Source organism: Coregonus clupeaformis, chromosome 18, assembly GCF_020615455.1.
Source record: "Coregonus clupeaformis isolate EN_2021a chromosome 18, ASM2061545v1, whole genome shotgun sequence".
Taxonomy (NCBI): Eukaryota; Metazoa; Chordata; class Actinopteri; order Salmoniformes; family Salmonidae; genus Coregonus; species Coregonus clupeaformis.
In genome coordinates, this window is record NC_059209.1 from 32,376,899 (window position 1) to 32,402,839 (window position 25,941).

At 50.1% G+C, this 25,941-nt stretch overlaps 1 pseudogene; it reads right to left on the bottom strand.

Moving 5' to 3' along the window:
* Positions 1 to 25,941, bottom strand: part of LOC121583083 — a 66,412-nt pseudogene that overhangs the window by 27,423 nt on the left and 13,048 nt on the right.

Below are 25,941 nucleotides of genomic sequence, written 5' to 3' on the forward strand. Positions count from 1 at the left end.
TGTCCTACTGTTGGTGTCCTACTGTTGGTGTCCTACTACTGGTGTCCTACTGTTGGTGTCCTACTACTGGTGTCCTACTACTGGTGTCCTACTGTTGGTTTCCTACTGTTGGTGTCCTACTGTTATTGTCCTACTACTGGTGTCCTACTGTTGGTGTCCTACTGTTGGTGTCCTACTGTTAGTGTCCTACTACTGGTGTCCTACTACTGGTGTCCTACTGTTGGTGTCCTACTGTTGGTGTCCTACTGTTGGTGTTCTACTACTGGTGTCCTACTGTTGGTGTCCTAGTACTGGTGTCCTACTGTTGGTGTCCTACTACTGGTGTCCTACTGTTGGTGTCCTACTACTGGTGTCCTACTGTTGGTGTCCTACTGTTGGTGTCCTACTGTTGGTGTCCTACTGTTGGTGTCCTACTGCTGGTGTCCTACTGCTGGTGTCCTACTGTTGGTGTCCTCTGGTCTACTACTGGTGTCCTACTGTTGGTTTCCTACTGTTGGTGTCCTAGTACTGGTGTCCTACTGTTGGTGTCCTACTACTGGTGTCCTACTGCTGGTGTCCTACTGTTGGTGTCCTACTGTTGGTGTCCTACTACTGGTGTTCTACTACTGGTGTCCTATTGTTGGTGTTCTACTGCTGGTGTCATACTGTTGGTGTCCTACTGCTGGTGTTCTACTACTGGTTTCCTACTGTGGGTGTCCTACTACTGGTGTCCTACTACTAGTGTCCTACTGTTGGTGTCCTACTGTTGGTGTCCTACTGTTGGTGTCCATGCTGCTGTCCTACTGCTGGTGTTCTACTACTGGTGTCCTACTGTTGGTGTCCTACTGTTGGTGTCCTACTACTGGTGTTCTACTGTTGGTGTCCTACTGCTGGTGACCTACTACTGGTGTCCTACTGTGGGTGTGCTACTGTGGGTGTCCTACTTTTGGTGTCCTACTACTGGTGTCCTACTACTGGTGTCCTACTACTGGTGACCTACTGTTGGTGTCCTACTACTGGTGTCCTACTGTTGGTTTCCTACTGTTGGTGTCCTACTGTTGGTGTCCTACTACTGGTGTCCTACTGTTGGTGTCCTACTACTGGTGTCCTACTGTTGGTGTCCTACTACTGGTGTCCTACTGTTGGTGTCCTACTGTTGGTGTCCTACTACTGGTGTCCTACTGCTGGTGTCCTACTGTTGGTGTCCTACTGTTGGTGTCCTACTACTGGTGTCCTACTGTTGGTGTCCTACTGCTGGTGTCCTACTGCTGGTGTCCTACTGTTGGGTGTCCTACTGTTGGTGTCCTACTGTTGGTGTCCTACTGTTGGTGTCCTACTACTGGTGTCCTACTGTTGGTGTCCTACTACTGGTGTCCTACTGTTGGTGTCCTACTACTGGTGTTCTACTGTTGGTGTCCTACTGTTGGTGTCCTACTACTGGTGTCCTACTACTGGTGTCCTACTGTTGGTGTCCTACTGTTGGTGTCCTACTACTGGTGTTCTACTGTTGGTGTCCTACTACTGGTGTCCTACTGTGGGTGTGCTACTGTGGGTGTCCTACTGTTGGTGTCCTACTGTTGGTGTCCTACTGTTGGTGTCCTACTGTTGGTGTCCTACTACTGGTGTCCTACTACTGGTGTCCTACTGTTGGTGTCCTACTGTTGGTGTCCTACTGTTGGTGTTCTACTGTTGGTGTTCTACTACTGGTGTCCTACTGTTGGTTTCCTACTGTTGGTGTCCTAGTACTGGTGTCCTACTGTTGGTGTCCTACTGTTGGTGTCCTACTACTGGTGTCCTACTGCTGGTGTCCTACTGTTGGTGTCCTACTGTTGGTGTCCTACTGTTGGTGTCCTACTACTGGTGTTCTACTGTTGGTGTCCTACTGTTGGTGTTCTACTGCTGGTGTCATACTGTTGGTGTCCTACTACTGGTGTGCTACTGTTGGTGTCCTACTGCTGGTGTTCTACTACTGGTTTCCTACTGTTGGTGTCCTACTACTGGTGTCCTACTACTGGTGTCCTACTGTTGGTGTCCTACTGTTGGTGTCCTACTGTTGGTGTCCTACTGTTGGTGTCCTACTGCTGGTGTTCTACTGCTGGTGTCCTACTGTTGGTGTCCTACTGTTGGTGTCCTACTACTGGTGTTCTACTGTTGGTGTCCTACTGCTGGTGACCTACTACTGGTGTCCTACTGTGGGTGTCCTACTGTTGGTGTCCTACTGTTGGTGTCCTACTGTTGGTGTCCTACTGTTGGTGTCCTACTACTGGTGTGCTACTGTTGGTGTCCTACTGCTGGTGTTCTACTACTGGTTTCCTACTGTGGGTGTCCTACTACTGGTGTCCTACTGTTGGTGTCCTACTGTTGGTGTCCTACTGTTGGTGTCCTACTGCTGGTGTTCTACTACTGGTGTCCTACTGTTGGTGTCCTACTGTTGGTGTCCTACTGCTGGTGACCTACTACTGGTGTCCTACTGTGGGTGTCCTACTGTGGGTGTCCTACTGTTGGTGTCCTACTGTTGGTGTCCTACTGTTGGTGTCCTACTGTTGGTGTCCTACTACTGGTGTGCTACTGTTGGTGTCCTACTGCTGGTGTCCTACTACTGGTGTCCTACTGTGGGTGTCCTACTGCTGGTGTCCTACTACTGGTGTCCTACTGTTGGTGTCCTACTGTTGGTGTCCTACTGTTGGTGTCCTACTGCACTGGTGTCCTACTGTTGGTGTCCTACTGTTGGTGTCCTACTGCTGGTGTTCTACTGTTGGTGTCCTACTGCTGGTGACCTACTACTGGTGTCCTACTGTTGGTGTCCTACTGTTGGTGTCCTACTACTGGTGTCCTACTACTGGTGTCCTACTGGTGGTGTCCTACTGTTGGTGTCCTACTGCTAGTGTCCTACTGTTGGTGTCCTACTGCTGGTGTCCTACTGTTGGTGTCCTACTACTGGTGTCCTACTGTTGGTGTCCTACTACTGGTGTCCTACTGTTGGTGTCCTACTGTTGGTGTCCTACTACTGGTGTCCTACTGTTGGTGTCCTACTGCTGGTGTCCTACTGCTGGTGTCCTACTACTGGTGTCCTACTGTTGGTGTCCTACTGTTGGTGTCCTACTGTTGGTGTCCTAGTGCTGGTGTTCTACTACTGGTGTCCTACTGTTGGTGTCCCTACTGTTGGTGTCCTACTACTGGTGTCCTACTACTGGTGTCCTACTGTTGGTGTCCTACTACTGGTGTCCTACTGTTGGTGTCCTACTGTTGGTGTCCTACTGTTGGTGTCCTACTACTGGTGTCCTACTACTGGTGTCCTACTGTTGGTGTCCTACTGTTGGTGTCCTACTGTTGGTGTCCTACTGTTGGTGTCCTACTACTGGTGTCCTACTGTTGGTTTCCTACTGTTGGTGTCCTACTACTGGTGTCCTACTGTTGGTGTCCTACTGCTGGTGTCCTACTACTGGTGTCCTACTGTTGGTGTCCTACTGCTGGTGTCCTACTACTGGTGTCCTACTGTTGGTGTCCTACTGTTGGTGTCCTACTGTTAGTGTCCTACTACTGGTGTCCTACTACTGGTGTCCTACTGTTGGTGTCCTACTGTTGGTGTCCTACTGTTGGTGTCCTACTACTGGTGTCCTACTGCTGGTGTCCTACTGTTGGTGTCCTACTGTTGGTGTCCTACTACTGGTGTCCTACTGTTGGTGTCCTACTACTGGTGTCCTACTGTTGGTGTCCTACTGTTGGTGTCCTACTGTTGGTGTCCTACTGTTGGTGTCCTACTGCTGGTGTCCTACTACTGGTGTCCTACTGTTGGTGTCCTACTGTTGGTGTTCTACTACTGGTGTCCTACTGTTGGTTTCCTACTGTTGGTGTCCTACTACTGGTGTCCTACTGTTGGTGTCCTACTGCTGGTGTCCTACTGTTGGTGTCCTACTGTTGGTGTCCTACTGTTGGTGTCCTACTACTGGTGTTCTACTGTTGGTGTCCTACTGTTGGTGTCCTACTGCTGGTGTCCTACTGTTGGTGTCCTACTGCTGGTGTTCTACTACTGGTTTCCTACTGTTGGTGTCCTACTACTGGTGTCCTACTACTGGTGTCCTACTGTTGGTGTCCTACTGTTGGTGTCCTACTGTTGGTGTCCTACTGCTGGTGTCCTACTACTGGTGTCCTACTGTTGGTGTCCTACTGTTGGTGTCCTACTACTGGTGTTCTACTGTTGGTGTCCTACTGCTGGTGTCCTACTACTGGTGTCCTACTGTGGGTGTGCTACTGTGGGTGTCCTACTTTTGGTGTCCTACTACTGGTGTCCTACTACTGGTGTCCTACTACTGGTGTTCTACTGTTGGTGTCCTACTGTTGGTGTCCTACTACTGGTGTCCTACTACTGGTGTCCTACTGTTGGTGTCCTACTGCTGGTGCCCACTGTTGGTGTCCTACTACTGGTGTCCTACTGTTGGTGTCCTACTACTGGTGTCCTACTGCTGGTGTCCTACTGTTGGTGTCATACTGGTGTCCTACTGTTGGTGTCCTACTACTGGTGTCCTACTGTTGGTGTCATACTGCTGGTGTCCTACTGTTGGTGTCCTACTGTTGGTGTCCTACTACTGGTGTTCTACTGTTGGTGTCCTACTGCTGGTGTCCTACTGTTGGTGTCCTACTACTGGTGTCCTACTGCTGGTGTCCTACTACTGGTGTCCTACTGTTGGTGTCCTACTACTGGTGTCCTACTGTTGGTTTCCTACTGTTGGTGTCCTACTGTTGGTGTCCTACTACTGGTGTCCTACTGTTGGTGTCCTACTACTGGTGTCCAACTGTTGGTTTCCTACTACTGGTGTTCTACTGTTGGTGTCCTACTGTTGGTGTCCTACTACTGGTGTCCTACTGCTGGTGTCCTACTGTTGGTGTCCTACTGTTGGTGTCCTACTACTGGTGTTCTACTGTTGGTGTCCTACTGCTGGTGTCCTACTACTGGTGTCCTACTGTTGGTGTGCTACTGTGGGTGTCCTACTGTTGGTGTCCTACTGTTGGTGTCCTACTACTGGTGTCCTACTGTTGGTGTCCTACTACTGGTGTCCTACTGTTGGTTTCCTACTACTGGTGTCCTACTGTTGGTGTCCTACTGTTGGTGTCCTACTGTTGGTGTCCTACTACTGGTGTCCTACTGTTGGTGTCCTACTGTTGGTGTCCTACTACTGGTGTCCTACTGTTGGTGTCCTACTGCTGGTGTCCTACTACTGGTGTCCTACTGTGGGTGTCCTACTGTGGGTGTCCTACTGTTGGTGTCCTACTGTTGGTGTCCTACTACTGGTGTCCTACTACTGGTGTCCTACTACTGGTGTCCTACTGTTGGTGTCCTACTGTTGGTGTCCTACTACTGGTGTCCTACTACTGGTGTCCTACTGTTGGTGTCCTACTGCTGGTGTCCTACTGTTGGTGTCCTACTACTGGTGTCCTACTGTTGGTTTCCTACTGTTGGTGTCCTACTACTGGTGTCCTACTGTTGGTGTCCTACTACTGGTGTCCTACTGTTGGTGTCCTACTACTGGTGTCCTACTGTTGGTGTCCTACTGTTGGTGTCCTACTGTTGGTGTCCTACTACTGGTGTCCTACTGTTGGTGTCCTACTGTTGGTGTCATACTGTTGGTGTCCTACTACTGGTGTGCTACTGTTGGTGTCCTACTGCTGGTGTTCTACTACTGGTTTCCTACTGTTGGTGTCCTACTACTGGTGTCCTACTACTGGTGTCCTACTGTTGGTGTCCTACTGTTGGTGTCCTACTGTTGGTGTCCTACTGCTGGTGTCCTACTGCTGGTGTCCTACTGCTGGTGTCCTACTGTTGGTGTCCTACTGTTGGTGTCCTACTACTGGTGTCCTACTGTTGGTGTCCTACTGCTGGTGACCTACTACTGGTGTCCTACTGTTGGTGTCCTACTGTTGGTGTCCTACTGTTGGTGTCCTACTGTTGGTGTCATACTGTTGGTGTCCTACTACTGGTGTGCTACTGTTGGTGTCCTACTGCTGGTGTCCTACTACTGGTGTCCTACTGTTGGTGTCCTACTACTGGTGTCCTACTGTTGGTGTCCTACTGTTGGTGTCCTACTGTTGGTGTCCTACTGCTGGTGTTCTACTACTGGTGTCCTACTGCTGGTGTCCTACTGTTGGTGTCCTACTGTTGGTGTCCTACTGCTGGTGTCCTACTACTGGTGTCCTACTGTGGGTGTCCTACTGTTGGTGTCCTACTGTTGGTGTCCTACTGTTGGTGTCCTACTGTTGGTGTCCTACTACTGGTGTCCTACTGTTGGTGTCCTACTGCTGGTGTCCTACTACTGGTTTCCTACTGTTGGTGTCCTACTACTGGTGTCCTACTGTTGGTGTCCTACTGTTGGTGTCCTACTGTTGGTGTCCTACTGCTGGTGTTCTACTACTGGTGTTCTACTACTGGTGTCCTACTGTTGGTGTCCTACTGTTGGTGTCCTACTGCTGGTGTCCTACTACTGGTGTCCTACTGTGGGTGTCCTACTGTGGGTGTCCTACTGTTGGTGTCCTACTGTTGGTGTCCTACTGTTGGTGTCATACTGTTGGTGTCCTACTACTGGTGTGCTACTGTTGGTGTCCTACTGCTGGTGTTCTACTACTGGTTTCCTACTGTGGGTGTCCTACTACTGGTGTCCTACTACTGGTGTCCTACTGTTGGTGTCCTACTGTTGGTGTCCTACTGTTGGTGTCCTAGTGCTGGTGTTCTACTACTGGTGTCCTACTGTTGGTGTCCTACTGTTGGTGTCCTACTACTGGTGTTCTACTGTTGGTGTCCTACTGCTGGTGACCTACTACTGGTGTCCTACTGTGGGTGTCCTACTGTGGGTGTCCTACTACTGGTGTCCTACTACTGGTGTCCTACTGTTGGTGTCCTACTGTTGGTGTTCTACTACTGGTGTCCTACTGTTGGTGTCCTAGTACTGGTGTCCTACTGTTGGTGTCCTACTACTGGTGTCCTACTGTTGGTGTCCTACTACTGGTGTCCTACTGTTGGTGTCCTACTGTTGGTGTCCTACTACTGGTGTCCTACTGTTGGTGTCCTACTACTGGTGTCCTACTACTGGTGTCCTACTACTGGTGTCCTACTGTTGGTTTCCTACTGTTGGTGTCCTACTGTTAGTGTCCTACTACTGGTGTCCTACTACTGGTGTCCTACTACTGGTGTCCTACTGTTGGTGTCCTACTACTGGTGTCCTACTACTGGTGTCCTACTGCTGGTGTCCTACTGCTGGTGTCCTACTGTTGGTGTCCTACTGTTGGTGTCCTACTGTTGGTGTCCTACTACTGGTGTCCTACTACTGGTGTCCTACTGTTGGTGTCCTACTGTTGGTGTCCTACTGTTGGTGTTCTACTGTTGGTGTCCTACTACTGGTGTCCTACTGTTGGTTTCCTACTGTTGGTGTCCTAGTACTGGTGTCCTACTGTTGGTGTCCTACTACTGGTGTCCTACTGTTGGTGTCCTACTACTGGTGTCCTACTGTTGGTGTCCTACTGTTGGTGTCCTACTGTTGGTGTCCTACTACTGGTGTCCTACTGTTGGTGTCCTACTGTTGGTGTTCTACTGCTGGTGTCATACTGTTGGTGTCCTACTACTGGTGTGCTACTGTTGGTGTCCTACTGCTGGTGTTCTACTACTGGTTTCCTACTGTGGGTGTCCTACTACTGGTGTCCTACTACTGGTGTCCTACTGTTGGTGTCCTACTGTTGGTGTCCTACTGTTGGTGTCCTACTGCTGGTGTCCTACTACTGGTGTCCTACTGTTGGTGTCCTACTGTTGGTGTCCTACTACTGGTGTTCTACTGTTGGTGTCCTACTGCTGGTGACCTACTACTGGTGTCCTACTGTTGGTGTCCTACTGTTGGTGTCCTACTGTTGGTGTCCTACTGTTGGTGTCCTACTGTTGGTGTCCTACTACTGGTGTCCTACTGTTGGTGTCCTACTGCTGGTGTTCTACTACTGGTTTCCTACTGTGGGTGTCCTACTACTGGTGTCCTACTGTTGGTGTCCTACTGTTGGTGTCCTACTGTTGGTGTCCTACTGCTGGTGTTCTACTACTGGTGTCCTACTGTTGGTGTCCTACTGTTGGTGTCCTACTACTGGTGTTCTACTGTTGGTGTCCTACTGCTGGTGACCTACTACTGGTGTCCTACTGTGGGTGTCCTACTGTGGGTGTCCTACTGTTAGTGTCCTACTGTTGGTGTCCTACTACTGGTGTCCTACTACTGGTGTCCTACTGTTGGTGTCCTACTGTTGGTGTCCTACTACTGGTGTTCTACTACTGGTGTCCTACTGTTGGTTTCCTACTGTTGGTGTCCTAGTACTGGTGTCCTACTGTTGGTGTCCTACTACTGGTGTCCTACTGTTGGTGTCCTACTGTTGGTGTCCTACTACTGGTGTCCTACTGTTGGTGTCCTACTACTGGTGTCCTACTACTGGTGTCCTACTGTTGGTGTCCTACTGTTGGTGTCCTACTGTTATTGTCCTACTACTGGTGTCCTACTGTTGGTGTCCTACTGTTGGTGTCCTACTGTTGGTGTCCTACTACTGGTGTCCTACTACTGGTGTCCTACTGTTGGTGTCCTACTGTTGTTGTCCTACTGTTGGTGTTCTACTACTGGTGTCCTACTGTTGGTGTCCTAGTACTGGTGTCCTACTGTTGGTGTCCTACTGCTGGTGTCCTACTGTTGGTGTCCTACTACTGGTGTCCTACTGTTGGTGTCCTACTGTTGGTGTCCTACTGTTGGTGTCCTACTGTTGGTGTCCTACTACTGGTGTCCTACTACTGGTGTCCTACTGTTGGTGTCCTACTGTTGGTGTTCTACTACTGGTGTCCTACTGTTGGTTTCCTACTGTTGGTGTCCTAGTACTGGTGTCCTACTGTTGGTGTCCTACTACTGGTGTCCTACTGCTGGTGTCCTACTGTTGGTGTCCTACTGTTGGTGTCCTACTACTGGTGTCCTACTACTGGTGTCCTACTGTTGGTGTTCTACTGCTGGTGTCCTACTGTTGGTGTCCTACTGCTGGTGTTCTACTACTGGTGTCCTACTGTGGGTGTCCTACTACTGGTGTCCTACTGCTGGTGTCCTACTGTTGGTGTCCTACTGTTGGTGTCCTACTGTTGGTGTCCTACTGTTGGTGTCCTACTGCTGGTGTTCTACTACTGGTGTCCTACTGTTGGTGTCCTACTGTTGGTGTCCTACTCGGTGTTCTACTGTTGGTGTCCTACTGCTGGTGTCCTACTACTGGTGTCCTACTGTGGGTGTCCTACTGTGGGTGTCCTACTTTTGGTGTCCTACTACTGGTGTCCTACTACTGGTGTCCTACTGTTGGTGTCCTACTGTTGGTGTCCTACTGCTGGTGTCCTACTGCTGGTGTCCTACTGTTGGTGTCCTACTACTGGTGTCCTACTGTTGGTGTCCTACTACTGGTGTCCTACTGTTGGTGTCCTACTACTGGTGTCCTACTACTGGTGTCCTACTGTTGGTGTCCTACTGTTGTCCTACTGTTGGTGTCCTACTACTGGTGTCCTACTGTTGGTGTTATACTGCTGGTGTCCTACTGTTGGTGTCCTACTGTTGGTGTCCTACTACTGGTGTTCTACTGTTGGTGTCCTACTGCTGGTGTCCTACTGTTGGTGTCCTACTACTGGTGTCCTACTACTGGTGTCCTACTACTGGTGTCCTACTGTTGGTGTCCTACTACTGGTGTCCTACTGTTGGTGTCCTACTGTTGGTGTCCTACTGTTGGTGTCCTACTACTGGTGTCCTACTGTTGGTGTCCTACTACTGGTGTCCAACTGTTGGTTTCCTACTACTGGTGTTCTACTGTTGGTGTCCTACTGTTGGTGTCCTACTACTGGTGTTCTACTACTGGTGTCCTACTGTTGGTGTCCTACTGTTGGTGTCCTACTACTGGTGTTCTACTGTTGGTGTCCTACTACTGGTGTCCTACTGTGGGTGTGCTACTGTGGGTGTCCTACTGTTGGTGTCCTACTGTTGGTGTCCTACTACTGGTGTCCTACTGTTGGTGTCCTACTACTGGTGTCCAACTGTTGGTTTCCTACTACTGGTGTCCTACTGTTGGTGTCCTACTGTTGGTGTCCTACTACTGGTGTCCTACTACTGGTGTCCTACTGTTGGTGTCCTACTGTTGGTGTCCTACTACTGGTGTCCTACTGTTGGTGTCCTACTACTGGTGTCCTACTACTGGTGTCCTACTGTTGGTGTCCTACTGTTGGTGTCCTACTGTTAGTGTCCTACTGTTGGTGTCCTACTACTGGTGTCCTACTACTGGTGTCCTACTGTTGGTGTCCTACTGTTGGTGTTCTACTGTTGGTGTTCTACTACTGGTGTCCTACTGTTGGTTTCCTACTGTTGGTGTCCTAGTACTGGTGTCCTACTGTTGGTGTCCTACTACTGGTGTCCTACTGTTGGTGTCCTACTACTGGTGTCCTACTGTTGGTGTCCTACTGTTGGTGTCCTACTGTTGGTGTCCTACTACTGGTGTCCTACTGTTGGTGTCCTACTGTTGGTGTTCTACTGCTGGTGTCATACTGTTGGTGTCCTACTACTGGTGTGCTACTGTTGGTGTCCTACTGCTGGTGTTCTACTACTGGTTTCCTACTGTGGGTGTCCTACTACTGGTGTCCTACTACTGGTGTCCTACTGTTGGTGTCCTACTGTTGGTGTCCTACTGTTGGTGTCCTACTGTTGGTGTCCTACTGCTGGTGTTCTACTGCTGGTGTCCTACTGTTGGTGTCCTACTGTTGGTGTCCTACTACTGGTGTTCTACTGTTGGTGTCCTACTGCTGGTGACCTACTACTGGTGTCCTACTGTGGGTGTCCTACTGTTGGGTGTCCTACTGTTGGTGTCCTACTGTTGGTGTCCTACTGTTGGTGTCCTACTACTGGTGTGCTACTGTTGGTGTCCTACTGCTGGTGTTCTACTACTGGTTTCCTACTGTGGGTGTCCTACTACTGGTGTCCTACTGTTGGTGTCCTACTGTTGGTGTCCTACTGTTGGTGTCCTACTGCTGGTGTTCTACTACTGGTGTTCTACTACTGGTGTCCTACTGTTGGTGTCCTACTGTTGGTGTCCTACTACTGGTGTCCTACTGTGGGTGTCCTACTGTGGGTGTCCTACTGTTGGTGTCCTACTGTTGGTGTCCTACTGTTGGTGTCCTACTGTTGGTGTCCTACTACTGGTGTGCTACTGTTGGTGTCCTACTGCTGGTGTCCTACTACTGGTTTCCTACTGTTGGTGTCCTACTACTGGTGTCCTACTACTGGTGTCCTACTGTTGGTGTCCTACTGTTGGTGTCCTACTGTTGGTGTCCTACTGCTGGTGTTCTACTACTGGTGTCCTACTGTTGGTGTCCTACTGTTGGTGTCCTACTACTGGTGTTCTACTGTTGGTGTCCTACTGCTGGTGACCTACTACTGGTGTCCTACTGTGGGTGTCCTACTGTGGGTGTCCTACTACTGGTGTCCTACTACTGGTGTCCTACTGTTGGTGTCCTACTGTTGGTGTCCTACTACTGGTGTCCTACTGTTGGTGTCCTAGTACTGGTGTCCTACTGTTGGTGTCCTACTACTGGTGTCCTACTGTTGGTGTCCTACTACTGGTGTCCTACTGTTGGTGTCCTACTGTTGGTGTCCTACTGCTGGTGTCCTACTGTTGGTGTCCTACTACTGGTGTCCTACTACTGGTGTCCTACTACTGGTGTCCTACTGTTGGTGTCCTACTGTTGGTGTCCTACTGTTGGTGTCCTACTACTGGTGTCCTACTACTGGTGTCCTACTACTGGTGTCCCTACTGTTGGTGTCCTACTACTGGTGTCCTACTGTTGGTGTCCTACTGCTGGTGTCCTACTGTTGGTGTCCTACTGTTGGTGTCCTACTGTTGGTGTCCTACTGTTGGTGTCCTACTACTGGTGTCCTACTACTGGTGTCCTACTGTTGGTGTCCTACTGTTGGTGTCCTACTGTTGGTGTTCTACTGTTGGTGTTCTACTACTGGTGTCCTACTGTTGGTTTCCTACTGTTGGTGTCCTACTACTGGTGTCCTACTGTTGGTGTCCTACTACTGGTGTCCTACTACTGGTGTCCTACTGTTGGTTTCCTACTGTTGGTGTCCTACTGTTATTGTCCTACTACTGGTGTCCTACTGTTGGTGTCCTACTGTTGGTGTCCTACTGTTGGTGTCCTACTACTGGTGTCCTACTACTGGTGTCCTACTGTTGGTGTCCTACTGTTGGTGTCCTACTGTTGGTGTCCTACTACTGGTGTCCTACTGTTGGTGTCCTACTACTGGTGTCCTACTGTTGGTGTCCTACTACTGGTGTCCTACTGTTGGTGTCCTACTACTGGTGTCCTACTGTTGGTGTCCTACTGTTGGTGTCCTACTGTTAGTGTCCTACTGTTGGTGTCCTACTACTGGTGTCCTACTACTGGTGTCCTACTGTTGGTGTCCTACTGTTGGTGTCCTACTACTGGTGTCCTACTGTTGGTGTCCTACTGTTGGTGTCCTAGTACTGGTGTCCTACTGTTGGTGTCCTACTACTGGTGTCCTACTGCTGGTGTCCTACTGTTGGTGTCCTACTGTTGGTGTCCTACTACTGGTGTTCTACTGTTGGTGTCCTATTGTTGGTGTTCTACTGCTGGTGTCATACTGTTGGTGTCCTACTGCTGGTGTTCTACTACTGGTTTCCTACTGTGGGTGTCCTACTACTGGTGTCCTACTACTGGTGTCCTACTGTTGGTGTCCTACTGTTGGTGTCCTACTGTTGGTGTCCTACTACTGGTGTTCTACTACTGGTGTCCTACTGTTGGTGTCCTACTGTTGGTGTCCTACTACTGGTGTTCTACTGTTGGTGTCCTACTGCTGGTGACCTACTACTGGTGTCCTACTGTTGGTGTCCTACTGTTGGTGTCCTACTGTTGGTGTCCTACTGCTGGTGTCCTACTACTGGTGTCCTACTACTGGTGTCCTACTGTTGGTGTCCTACTGTTGGTGTCCTACTACTGGTGTCTTACTACTGGTGTCCTACTGTTGGTGTCCTACTACTGGTGCCCTACTGTTGGTGTCCTACTACTGGTGTCCTACTGTTGGTGTCCTACTACTGGTGTCCTACTACTGGTGTCCTACTGTTGGTGTCATACTGTTGTCCTACTGTTGGTGTCCTACTACTGGTGTCCTACTGTTGGTGTTATACTGCTGGTGTCCTACTGTTGGTGTCCTACTGTTGGTGTCCTACTACTGGTGTTCTACTGTTGGTGTCCTACTGCTGGTGTCCTACTGTTGGTGTCCTACTACTGGTGTCCTACTACTGGTGTCCTACTACTGGTGACCTACTGTTGGTGTCCTACTACTGGTGTCCTACTGTTGGTTTCCTACTGTTGGTGTCCTACTGTTGGTGTCCTACTACTGGTGTCCTACTGTTGGTGTCCTACTGCTGGTGTCCTACTGTTGGTTTCCTACTACTGGTGTTCTACTGTTGGTGTCCTACTGTTGGTGTCCTACTACTGGTGTTCTACTACTGGTGTCCTACTGTTGGTGTCCTACTGTTGGTGTCCTACTACTGGTGTTCTACTGTTGGTGTCCTACTGCTGGTGACCTACTACTGGTGTCCTACTGTGGGTGTGCTACTGTGGGTGTCCTACTGTTGGTGTCCTACTGTTGGTGTCCTACTACTGGTGTCCTACTGTTGGTGTCCTACTACTGGTGTCCAACTGTTGGTTTCCTACTACTGGTGTTCTACTGTTGGTGTCCTACTGTTGGTGTCCTACTACTGGTGTTCTACTACTGGTGTCCTACTGTTGGTGTCCTACTGTTGGTGTCCTACTACTGGTGTTCTACTGTTGGTGTCCTACTGCTGGTGACCTACTACTGGTGTCCTACTGTGGGTGTCCTACTGTTGGTGTCCTACTGTTGGTGTCCTACTGTTGGTGTCCTACTGCTGGTGTCCTACTACTGGTGTCCTACTACTGGTGTCCTACTGTTGGTGTCCTACTGTTGGTGTCCTACTGCTGGTGTCCTACTGCTGGTGTCCTACTACTGGTGTCCTACTGTTGGTGTCCTACTACTGGTGTCCTACTGTTGGTGTCCTACTGTTGGTGTCCTACTACTGGTGTCCTACTGTTGGTGTCCTACTGTTGGTGTCCTACTGTTGGTGTCCTACTACTGGTGTCCTACTGTTGGTGTCCTACTGCTGGTGTTCTACTACTGGTGTCCTACTGTTGGTGTCCTACTACTGGTGTCCTACTGTTGGTGTCCTACTGTTGGTGTCCTACTGTTGGTGTCCTACTGTTGGTGTCCTACTACTGGTGTCCTACTGTTGGTGTCCTACTGCTGGTGTCCTACTACTGGTGTCCTACTGTTGGTGTCCTACTAGGTGTCCTACTACTTGTGTCCTACTGTTGGTGTCCTACTGTTGGTGTCCTACTGTTGGTGTCCTACTGTTGGTGTCCTACTACTGGTGTCCTACTACTGGTGTCCTACTGTTGGTGTCCTACTGTTGGTGTCCTACTACTGGTGTCCTACTACTGGTGTCCTACTGTTGGTGTCCTACTACTGGTGTCCTACTGTTGGTGTCCTACTGCTGGTGTCCTACTGTTGGTGTCCTACTGCTGGTGTCCTACTACTGGTGTCCTACTGTTGGTGTCCTACTGTTGGTGTCCTACTACTGGTGTCCTACTACTGGTGTCCTACTGTTGGTGTCCTACTGCTGGTGTCCTACTGTTGGTGTCCTACTGTTGGTGTCCTACTGTGTCTACTGTTGGTGTCCTACTGCTGGTGTCCTACTGTTGGTGTCCTACTACTGGTGTCCTACTACTGGTGTCCTACTGTTGGTGTCCTACTACTGGTGTCCTACTGTTGGTGTCCTACTGTTGGTGTCCTACTGTTGGTGTCCTACTACTGGTGTCCTACTGTTGGTGTCCTACTACTGGTGTCCTACTGTTGGTGTCCTACTACTGGTGTTCTACTGTTGGTGTCCTACTGCTGGTGTCCTACTACTGGTGTCCTACTACTGGTGTCCTACTACTGGTGTCCTACTACTGGTGTTCTACTACTGGTGTCCTACTGTTGGTGTCCTACTGTTGGTGTCCTACTACTGGTGTTCTACTGTTGGTGTCCTACTGCTGGTGTCCTACTACTGGTGTCCTACTGTTGGTGTCCTACTGTTGGTGTCCTACTACTGGTGTCCTACTGTTGGTGTCCTACTGTTGGTGTCCTACTGTTGGTGTCCTACTGTTGGTGTCCTACTGCTGGTGTCCTACTGTTGGTGTCCTACTACTGGTGTCCTACTGCTGGTGTCCTACTGTTGGTGTCCTACTGTTGGTGTCCTACTACTGGTGTCCTACTGTTGGTGTCCTACTGTTGGTGTCCTACTGTTGGTGTCCTACTGTTGGTGTCCTACTGCTGGTGTCCTACTACTGGTGTCCTACTGTTGGTGTCCTACTGTTGGTGTCCTACTACTGGTGTCCTACTGTTGGTGTCCTACTGTTGGTGTCCTACTACTGGTGTCCTACTGTTGGTGTCCTACTACTGGTGTCCTACTGTTGGTGTCCTACTACTGGTGTCCTACTGTTGGTGTCCTACTGTTGGTGTCCTACTGTTGGTGTCCTACTGTTGGTGTCCTACTGTTGGTGTCCTACTACTGGTGTCCTACTGTTGGTGTCCTACTACTGGTGTCCTACTGTTGGTGTCCTACTACTGGTGTCCTACTGTTGGTGTCCTACTGCTGGTGTCCTACTGTTGGTGTCCTACTGTTGGTGTCCTACTACTGGTGTCCTACTGTTGGTGTCCTACTACTGGTGTCCTACTACTGGTGTCCTACTGTTGGTGTCCTACTGTTGGTGTCCTACTGTTGGTGTCCTACTACTGGTGTCCTACTACTGGTGTCCTACTACTGGTGTCCTACTGTTGGTGTCCTACTACTGGTGTCCTACTACTGGTGTCCTACTACTGGTGTCCTACTACTGGTGTCCTACTGTTGGTGTCCTACTGTTGGTGTCCTACTGTTGGTGTCCTACTACTGGTGTCCTACTGTTGGTGTCCTACTGTTGGTGTCCTACTGTTGGTGTCCTACTGTTGGTGTTCTACTACTGGTGTCCTACTGTTGGTTTCCTACTGTTGGTGTCCTAGTACTGGTGTCCTACTGTTGGTGTCCTACTACTGGTGTCCTACTGTTGGTGTCCTACTACTGGTGTCCTACTGTTGGTGTCCTACTGTTGGTGTCCTACTGTTGGTGTCCTACTACTGGTGTTCTACTGTTGGTGTCCTACTGTTGGTGTTCTACTGCTGGTGTCATACTGTTGGTGTCCTACTACTGGTGTGCTACTGTTGGTGTCCTACTGCTGGTGTTCTACTACTGGTTTCCTACTGTGGGTGTCCTACTACTGGTGTCCTACTACTGGTGTCCTACTGTTGGTGTCCTACTGTTGGTGTCCTACTGTTGGTGTCCTACTATTGGTGTCCTACTGCTGGTGTTCTACTACTGGTGTCCTACTGTTGGTGTCCTACTACTGGTGTTCTACTGTTGGTGTCCTACTGCTGGTGACCTACTACTGGTGTCCTACTGTGGGTGTCCTACTGTGGGTGTCCTACTGTTGGTGTCCTACTGTTGGTGTCATACTGTTGGTGTCCTACTACTGGTGTGCTACTGTTGGTGTCCTACTGCTGGTGTTCTACTACTGGTTTCCTACTGTGGGTGTCCTACTACTGGTGTCCTACTGTTGGTGTCCTACTGTTGGTGTCCTACTGTTGGTGTCCTACTGCTGGTGTTCTACTACTGGTGTCCTACTGTTGGTGTCCTACTGTTGGTGTCCTACTACTGGTGTTCTACTGTTGGTGTCCTACTGCTGGTGACCTACTACTGGTGTCCTACTGTGGGTGTCCTACTGTGGGTGTCCTACTGTTGGTGTCCTACTGCTGGTGTCCTACTACTGGTGTCCTACTGTTGGTGTCCTACTGTTGGTGTCCTACTACTGGTGTCCTACTACTGGTGTCCTACTGTTGGTGTCCTACTGTTGGTGTTCTACTACTGGTGTCCTACTGTTGGTTTCCTACTGTTGGTGTCCTAGTACTGGTGTCCTACTGTTGGTGTCCTACTACTGGTGTCCTACTGTTGGTGTCCTACTACTGGTGTCCTACTGTTGGTGTCCTACTACTGGTGTCCTACTGCTGGTGTCCTACTACTGGTGTCCTACTGCTGGTGTCCTACTGTTGGTGTCCTACTGTTGGTGTCCTACTGCTGGTGTCCTACTACTGGTGTCCTACTGTTGGTGTCCTACTGTTGGTGTCCTACTGTTAGTGTCCTACTGTTGGTGTCCTACTACTGGTGTCCTACTACTGGTGTCCTACTGTTGGTGTCCTACTGTTGGTGTCCTACTGTTGGTGTCCTACTGTTGGTGTTCTACTACTGGTGTCCTACTGTTGGTGTCCTACTGTTGGTGTCCTACTACTGGTGTCCTACTGTTGGTGTCCTACTACTGGTGTCCTACTGTTGGTGTCCTACTACTGGTGTCCTACTGTTGGTGTCCTACTGTTGGTGTCCTACTACTGGTGTCCTACTGTTGGTGTCCTACTGTTGGTGTTCTACTGCTGGTGTCATACTGTTGGTGTCCTACTACTGGTGTGCTACTGTTGGTGTCCTACTGCTGGTGTTCTACTACTGGTGTCCTACTGTTGGTGTCCTACTACTGGTGTCCTACTGTTGGTGTCCTACTGTTGGTGTCCTACTGTTGGTGTCCTACTGTTGGTGTCCTACTGTTGGTGTCCTACTGCTGGTGTTCTACTACTGGTGTCCTACTGTTGGTGTCCTACTGTTGGTGTCCTACTACTGGTGTTCTACTGTTGGTGTCCTACTGCTGGTGTCCTACTACTGGTGTCCTACTGTTGGTGTCCTACTGTTGGTGTCCTACTGTTGGTGTCCTACTGTTGGTGTCCTACTGTTGGTGTCCTACTACTGGTGTCCTACTGTTGGTGTCCTACTGCTGGTGTTCTACTACTGGTGTCCTACTGTTGGGTGTCCTACTACTGGTGTCCTACTGTTGGTGTCCTACTGTTGGTGTCCTACTGTTGGTGTCCTACTGCTGGTGTCCTACTACTGGTGTCCTACTGTTGGTGTCCTACTACTGGTGTCCTACTGTTGGTGTCCTACTGTTGGTGTCCTACTACTGGTGTCCTACTGTTGGTGTCCTACTGTTGGTGTCCTACTGTTGGTGTCCTACTGCTGGTGTCCTACTGTTGGTGTCCTACTGTTGGTGTCCTACTACTGGTGTCCTACTGTTGGTGTCCTACTGCTGGTGTCCTACTACTGGTGTCCTACTGTTGGTGTCCTACTGCTGGTGTCCTACTACTGGTGTCCTACTGTTGGTGTCCTACTGTTGGTGTCCTACTACTGGTGTCCTACTGTTGGTGTCCTACTGCTGGTGTCCTACTACTGGTGTCCTACTGTTGGTGTCCTACTGTTGGTGTCCTACTACTGGTGTCCTACTGTTGGTGTCCTACTGTTGGTGTCCTACTACTTTGTTGGTGTCCTACTGTTGGTGTCCTACTACTGGTGTCCTACTGTTGGTGTCCTACTGTTGGTGTCCTACTACTGGTGTCCTACTGTTGGTGTCCTACTGCTGGTGTCCTACTACTGGTGTCCTACTGTTGGTGTCCTACTGTTGGTGTCCTACTGTTGGTGTCCTACTGTTGGTGTCATACTGTTGGTGTCCTACTACTGGTGTGCTACTGTTGGTGTCCTACTGCTGGTGTTCTACTACTGGTGTCCTACTGTGGGTGTCCTACTACTGGTGTCCTACTGTTGGTGTCCTACTGTTGGTGTCCTACTGTTGGTGTCCTACTGCTGGTGTTCTACTACTGGTGTCCTACTGTTGGTGTCCTACTACTGGTGTTCTACTGTTGGTGTCCTACTGCTGGTGACCTACTACTGGTGTCCTACTGTGGGTGTCCTACTGTGGGTGTCCTACTGTTGGTGTCCTACTGTTGGTGTCCTACTGTTGGTGTCCTACTGTTGGTGTCCTACTACTGGTGTCCTACTGTTGGTGTCCTACTGCTGGTGTTCTACTACTGGTGTCCTACTGTTGGTGTCCTACTGCTGGTGTCCTACTACTGGTGTCCTACTGTTGGTGTCCTACTGTTGGTGTCCTACTACTGGTGTTCTACTGTTGGTGTCCTACTGCTGGTGTCCTACTACTGGTGTCCTACTGTGGGTGTCCTACTGTGGGTGTCCTACTACTGGTGTCCTACTGTTGGTGTCCTACTGTTGGTGTCCTACTACTGGTGTCCTACTGTTGGTGTCCTACTGTTGGTGTCCTACTACTGGTGTCCTACTGTTGGTGTCCTACTACTGGTGTCCTACTGTTGGTGTCCTACTACTGGTGTCCTACTGTTGGTGTCCTACTACTGGTGTCCTACTGTTGGTGTCCTACTGTTGGTGTCCTACTACTGGTGTCCTACTGTTGGTGTCCTACTACTGGTGTCCTACTGCTGGTGTCCTACTACTGGTGTCCTACTGTTGGTGTCCTACTGTTGGTGTCCTACTGTTGGTGTCCTACTACTGGTGTCCTACTACTGGTGTCCTACTACTGGTGTCCCTACTGTTGGTGTCCTACTGTTGGTGTCCTACTACTGGTGTCCTACTACTGGTGTCCTACTGTTGGTGTCCTACTGTTGGTGTCCTACTGTTGGTGTCCTACTGTTGGTGTCCTACTACTGGTGTCCTACTACTGGTGTCCTACTGTTGGTGTTCTACTGTTGGTGTTCTACTACTGGTGTCCTACTGTTGGTTTCCTACTGTTGGTGTCCTAGTACTGGTGTCCTACTGTTGGTGTCCTACTACTGGTGTCCTACTGTTGGTGTCCTACTACTGGTGTCCTACTGTTGGTGTCCTACTGTTGGTGTCCTACTGTTGGTGTCCTACTACTGGTGTTCTACTGTTGGTGTCCTACTGTTGGTGTTCTACTGCTGGTGTCATACTGTTGGTGTCCTACTACTGGTGTCCTACTGCTGGTGTTCTACTACTGGTTTCCTACTGTGGGTGTCCTACTACTGGTGTCCTACTACTGGTGTCCTACTGTTGGTGTCCTACTGTTGGTGTCCTACTGTTGGTGTCCTACTGCTGGTGTTCTACTACTGGTGTCCTACTGTTGGTGTCCTACTGTTGGTGTCCTACTACTGGTGTTCTACTGTTGGTGTCCTACTGCTGGTGACCTACTACTGGTGTCCTACTGTGGGTGTCCTACTGTGGGTGTCCTACTGTTGGTGTCCTACTGTTGGTGTCATACTGTTGGTGTCCTACTACTGGTGTGCTACTGTTGGTGTCCTACTGCTGGTGTTCTACTACTGGTTTCCTACTGTGGGTGTCCTACTACTGGTGTCCTACTGTTGGTGTCCTACTGTTGGTGTCCTACTACTGGTGTCCTACTGTTGGTGTCCTACTGTTGGTGTCCTACTACTGGTGTCCTACTGTTGGTGTCCTACTGTTGGTGTCCTACTGCTGGTGACCTACTACTGGTGTCCTACTGTGGGTGTCCTACTGTGGGTGTCCTACTGTTGGTGTCCTACTGTTGGTGTCCTACTGTTGGTGTCCTACTGTTGGTGTTCTACTACTGGTGTCCTACTGTTGGTGTCCTACTGTTGGTGTCCTAGTACTGGTGTCCTACTGTTGGTGTCCTACTACTGGTGTCCTACTGTTGGTGTCCTACTACTGGTGTCCTACTGTTGGTGTCCTACTACTGGTGTCCTACTGTTGGTGTCCTACTGTTGGTGTCCTACTACTGGTGTCCTACTGTTGGTGTCCTACTGTTGGTGTCCTACTGTTGTTGTCCTACTACTGGTGTCCTACTGTTGGTGTCCTACTGCTGGTGTCCTACTGTTGGTGTCCTACTGTTGGTGTTCTACTACTGGTGTCCTACTGTTGGTGTCCTAGTACTGGTGTCCTACTGTTGGTGTCCTACTACTGGTGTCCTACTGTTGGTGTCCTACTACTGGTGTCCTACTGTTGGTGTCCTACTGTTGGTGTCCTACTGTTGGTGTCCTACTGTTGGTGTCCTACTACTGGTGTCCTACTACTGGTGTCCTACTGTTGGTGTCCTACTGTTGGTGTTCTACTACTGGTGTCCTACTGTTGGTTTCCTACTGTTGGTGTCCTAGTACTGGTGTCCTACTGTTGGTGTCCTACTGCTGGTGTCCTACTGTTGGTGTCCTACTACTGGTGTCCTACTGCTGGTGTCCTACTGTTGGTGTCCTACTGTTGGTGTCCTACTACTGGTGTCCTACTGTTGGTGTCCTACTGTTGGTGTCCTACTGCTGGTGTCCTACTGTTGGTGTCCTACTGCTGGTGTTCTACTACTGGTGTCCTACTGTGGGTGTCCTACTACTGGTGTCCTACTACTGGTGTCCTACTGTTGGTGTCCTACTGTTGGTGTCCTACTGTTGGTGTCCTACTACTGGTGTTCTACTACTGGTGTCCTACTGTTGGTGTCCTACTGTTGGTGTCCTACTACTGGTGTTCTACTGTTGGTGTCCTACTGCTGGTGACCTACTACTGGTGTCCTACTGTGGGTGTGCTACTGTGGGTGTCCTACTGTTGGTGTCCTACTGTTGGTGTTCTACTACTGGTGTCCTACTACTGGTGTCCTACTACTGGTGTTCTACTGTTGGTGTCCTACTGTTGGTGTCCTACTACTGGTGTCTTACTACTGGTGTCCTACTGTTGGTGTCCTACTACTGGTGCCCTACTGTTGGTGTCCTACTACTGGTGTCCTACTGTTGGTGTCCTACTACTGGTGTCCTACTGTTGGTGTCCTACTGCTGGTGTCCTACTACTGGTGTCCTACTGTTGGTGTCCTACTGTGTGTCCTACTGTTGGTGTCCTACTGTTGGTGTTATACTGCTGGTGTCCTACTGTTGGTGTCCTACTGTTGGTGTCCTACTACTGGTGTTCTACTGTTGGTGTCCTACTGCTGGTGTCCTACTGTTGGTGTCCTACTACTGGTGTCCTACTACTGGTGTCCTACTACTGGTGTCCTACTGCTGGTGTCCTACTGTTGGTGTCCTACTGTTGGTGTCCTACTGTTGGTGTCCTACTACTGGTGTCCTACTGTTGGTGTCCTACTACTGGTGTCCTACTGTTGGTTTCCTACTACTGGTGTTCTACTGTTGGTGTCCTACTGCTGGTGTCCTACTACTGGTGTCCTACTACTGGTGTCCTACTACTGGTGTCCTACTACTGGTGTCCTACTGTTGGTGTCCTACTGCTGGTGTTCTACTACGTGTGTCCTACTGTGTGTGTCCTACTGTTGGTGTCCTACTGTTGGTGTCCTACTACTGGTGTCCTACTACTGGTGACCTACTACTGGTGTCCTACTGTTGGTGTCCTACTACTGGTGTCCTACTACTGGTGTCCTACTGTTGGTTTCCTACTGTTGGTGTCCTACTGTTGGTGTCCTACTGTTGGTGTCCTACTGTTGGTGTCCTACTGTTGGTGTCCTACTGTTGGTGTCCTACTGCTGGTGTCCTACTACTGGTGTCCTACTGCTGGTGTCCTACTGTTGGTGTCCTACTACTGGTGTCCTACTACTGGTGTCCTACTGTTGGTGTCCTACTGTTGGTGTCCTACTGTTGGTGTCCTACTGTTGGTGTCCTACTGTTGGTGTCCTACTACTGGTGTCCTACTGTTGGTGTCCTACTACTGGTGTCCTACTGTTGGTGTCCTACTGCTGGTGTCCTACTACTGGTGTCCTACTACTGGTGTCCTACTACTGGTGTCCTACTGCTGGTGTCCTACTGTTGGTGTCCTACTGTTGGTGTCCTACTGTTGGTGTCCTACTACTGGTGTCCTACTACTGGTGTCCTACTGTTGGTGTCCTACTGTTGGTGTCCTACTGTTGGTGTCCTACTACTGGTGTCCTACTGTTGGTGTCCTACTACTGGTGTTCTACTGTTGGTGTCCTACTGTTGGTGTCCTACTGTTGGTGTCCTACTACTGGTGTCCTACTACTGGTGTCCTACTGTTGGTGTCCTACTACTGGTGTCCTACTGCTGGTGTCCTACTGTTGGTGTCCTACTACTGGTGTCCTACTGTTGGTGTCCTACTGTTGGTGTCCTACTGTTGGTGTCCTACTACTGGTGTCCTACTGTTGGTGTCCTACTGCTGGTGTTCTACTACTGGTTTCCTACTGTGGGTGTCCTACTACTGGTGTCCTACTGTTGGTGTCCTACTGTTGGTGTCCTACTGTTGGTGTCCTACTACTGGTGTCCTACTGTTGGTGTCCTACTGTTGGTGTCCTACTACTGGTGTTCTACTGCTGGTGACCTACTACTGGTGTCCTACTGTGGGTGTGCTACTGTGGGTGTCCTACTGTTGGTGTCCTACTGTTGGTGTCCTACTGTTGGTGTTCTACTACTGGTGTCCTACTACTGGTGTTCTACTGTTGGTGTCCTACTGTTGGTGTCCTACTACTGGTGTCTTACTACTGGTGTCCTACTGTTGGTGTCCTACTACTGGTGCCCTACTGTTGGTGTCCTACTACTGGTGTCCTACTGTTGGTGTCCTACTACTGGTGTCCTACTACTGGTGTCCTACTGTTGGTGTCCTACTGTTGGTGTCCTACTGTTGGTGTCCTACTACTGGTGTCCTACTGTTGGTGTTATACTGCTGGTGTCCTACTGTTGGTGTCCTACTGTTGGTGTCCTACTGCTGGTGTCCTACTGTTGGTGTCCTACTGCTGGTGTCCTACTACTGGTGACCTACTGTGGGTGTCCTACTACTGGTGTCCTACTGTTGGTGTCCTACTGTTGGTGTCCTACTGTTGGTGTCCTACTACTGGTGTCCTACTGTTGGTGTCCTACTACTGGTGTCCAACTGTTGGTGTCCTACTACTGGTGTTCTACTGTTGGTGTCCTACTGCTGGTGTCCTACTACTGGTGTCCTACTACTGGTGTCCTACTGCTGGTGTCCTACTACTGGTGTCCTACTGTTGGTGTCCTACTACTGGTGTCCTACTGTTGGTGTCCTACTGTTGGTGTCCTACTACTGGTGTCCTACTACTGGTGTCCTACTACTGGTGTCCTACTACTGGTGTCCTACTACTGGTGTCCTACTGTTGGTGTCCTACTGTTGGTGTCCTACTGTTGGTGTCCTACTACTGGTGTCCTACTACTGGTGTCCAACTGTTGGTGTCCTACTACTGGTGTTCTACTGTTGGTGTCCTACTGCTGGTGTCCTACTGTTGGTGTCCTACTGTTGGTGTCCTACTGTTGGTGTCCTACTGTTGGTGTCCTACTACTGGTGTCCTACTACTGGTGTCCTACTGTTGGTGTCCTACTGTTGGTGTTCTACTGTTGGTGTCCTACTACTGGTGTTCTACTGTTGGTGTCCTACTACTGGTGTTCTACTGTTGGTGTCCTATAACTAGTGTTCTACTGTTGGTGTCCTACTGTCGGTGTCCTAATACTGGTGTCCTACTACTGGTGTCCAACTGTTGGTGTCCTACTACTGGTGTTCTACTGTTGGTGTCCTACTGCTGGTGTCCTACTACTGGTGTCCTACTGTTGGTGTCCTACTGTTGGTGTCCTACTGTTGGTGTCCTACTACTGGTGTTCTACTGTTGGTGTCCTACTGCTGGTGTTCTACTACTGGTTTCCTACTGTGGGTGTCCTACTACTGGTGTCCTACTGTTGGTGTCCTACTGTTGGTGTCCTACTGTTGGTGTCCTACTGTTGGTGTCCTACTACTGGTGTCCTACTGTTGGTGTCCTACTGTTGGTGTCCTACTACTGGTGTTCTACTGTTGGTGTCCTACTACTGGTGTCCTACTGTGGGTGTCCTACTGTGGGTGTCCTACTGTTGGTGTCCTACTGTTGGTGTCCTACTGTTGGTGTCCTACTACTGGTGTCCTACTACTGGTGTCCTACTGTTGGTGTCCTACTGTTGGTGTCCTACTACTGGTGTCCTACTACTGGTGTCCTACTGTTGGTGTCCTACTACTGGTGTCCTACTGTTGGTGTCCTACTACTGGTGTCCTACTGTTGGTGTCCTACTACTGGTGTCCTACTACTGGTGTCCTACTGTTGGTGTCCTACTGTTGGTGTCCTACTACTGGTGTCCTACTACTGGTGTCCTACTGTTGGTGTTCTACTGCTGGTGTCCTACTGTTGGTGTCCTACTGTTGGTGTCCTACTGCTGGTGTCCTACTGTTGGTGTCCTACTACTGGTGTCCTACTACTGGTGTCCTACTGTTGGTGTCCTACTACTGGTGTCCTACTGTTGGTGTCCTACTGTTGGTGTCCTACTACTGGTGTCCTACTGTTGGTGTCCTACTACTGGTGTCCTACTGTTGGTGTCCTACTACTGGTGTTCTACTGTTGGTGTCCTACTGCTGGTGTCCTACTACTGGTGTCCTACTACTGGTGTCCTACTACTGGTGTCCTACTGTTGGTGTCCTACTACTGGTGTTCTACTGTTGGTGTCCTACTGCTGGTGTTCTACGTGTGTCCTACTGTTGGTGTCCTACTGTTGGTGTCCTACTGTTGGTGTCCTACTACTGGTGTCCTACTACTGGTGTCCTACTACTGGTGTCCTACTACTGGTGTCCTACTGTTGGTGTCCTACTGTTGGTGTCCTACTGTTGGTGTCCTACTGTTGGTGTCCTACTGTTGGTGTCCTACTACTGGTGTCCAACTGTTGGTGTCCTACTACTGGTGTTCTACTGTTGGTGTCCTACTGCTGGTGTCCTACTACTGGTGTCCTACTACTGGTGTCCTACTACTGGTGTCCTACTGTTGGTGTCCTACTGTTGGTGTTCTACTGTTGGTGTCCTACTACTGGTGTTCTACTGTTGGTGTCCTACTACTGGTGTTCTACTGTTGGTGTCCTATAACTAGTGTTCTACTGTTGGTGTCCTACTGTCGGTGTCCTAATACTGGTGTCC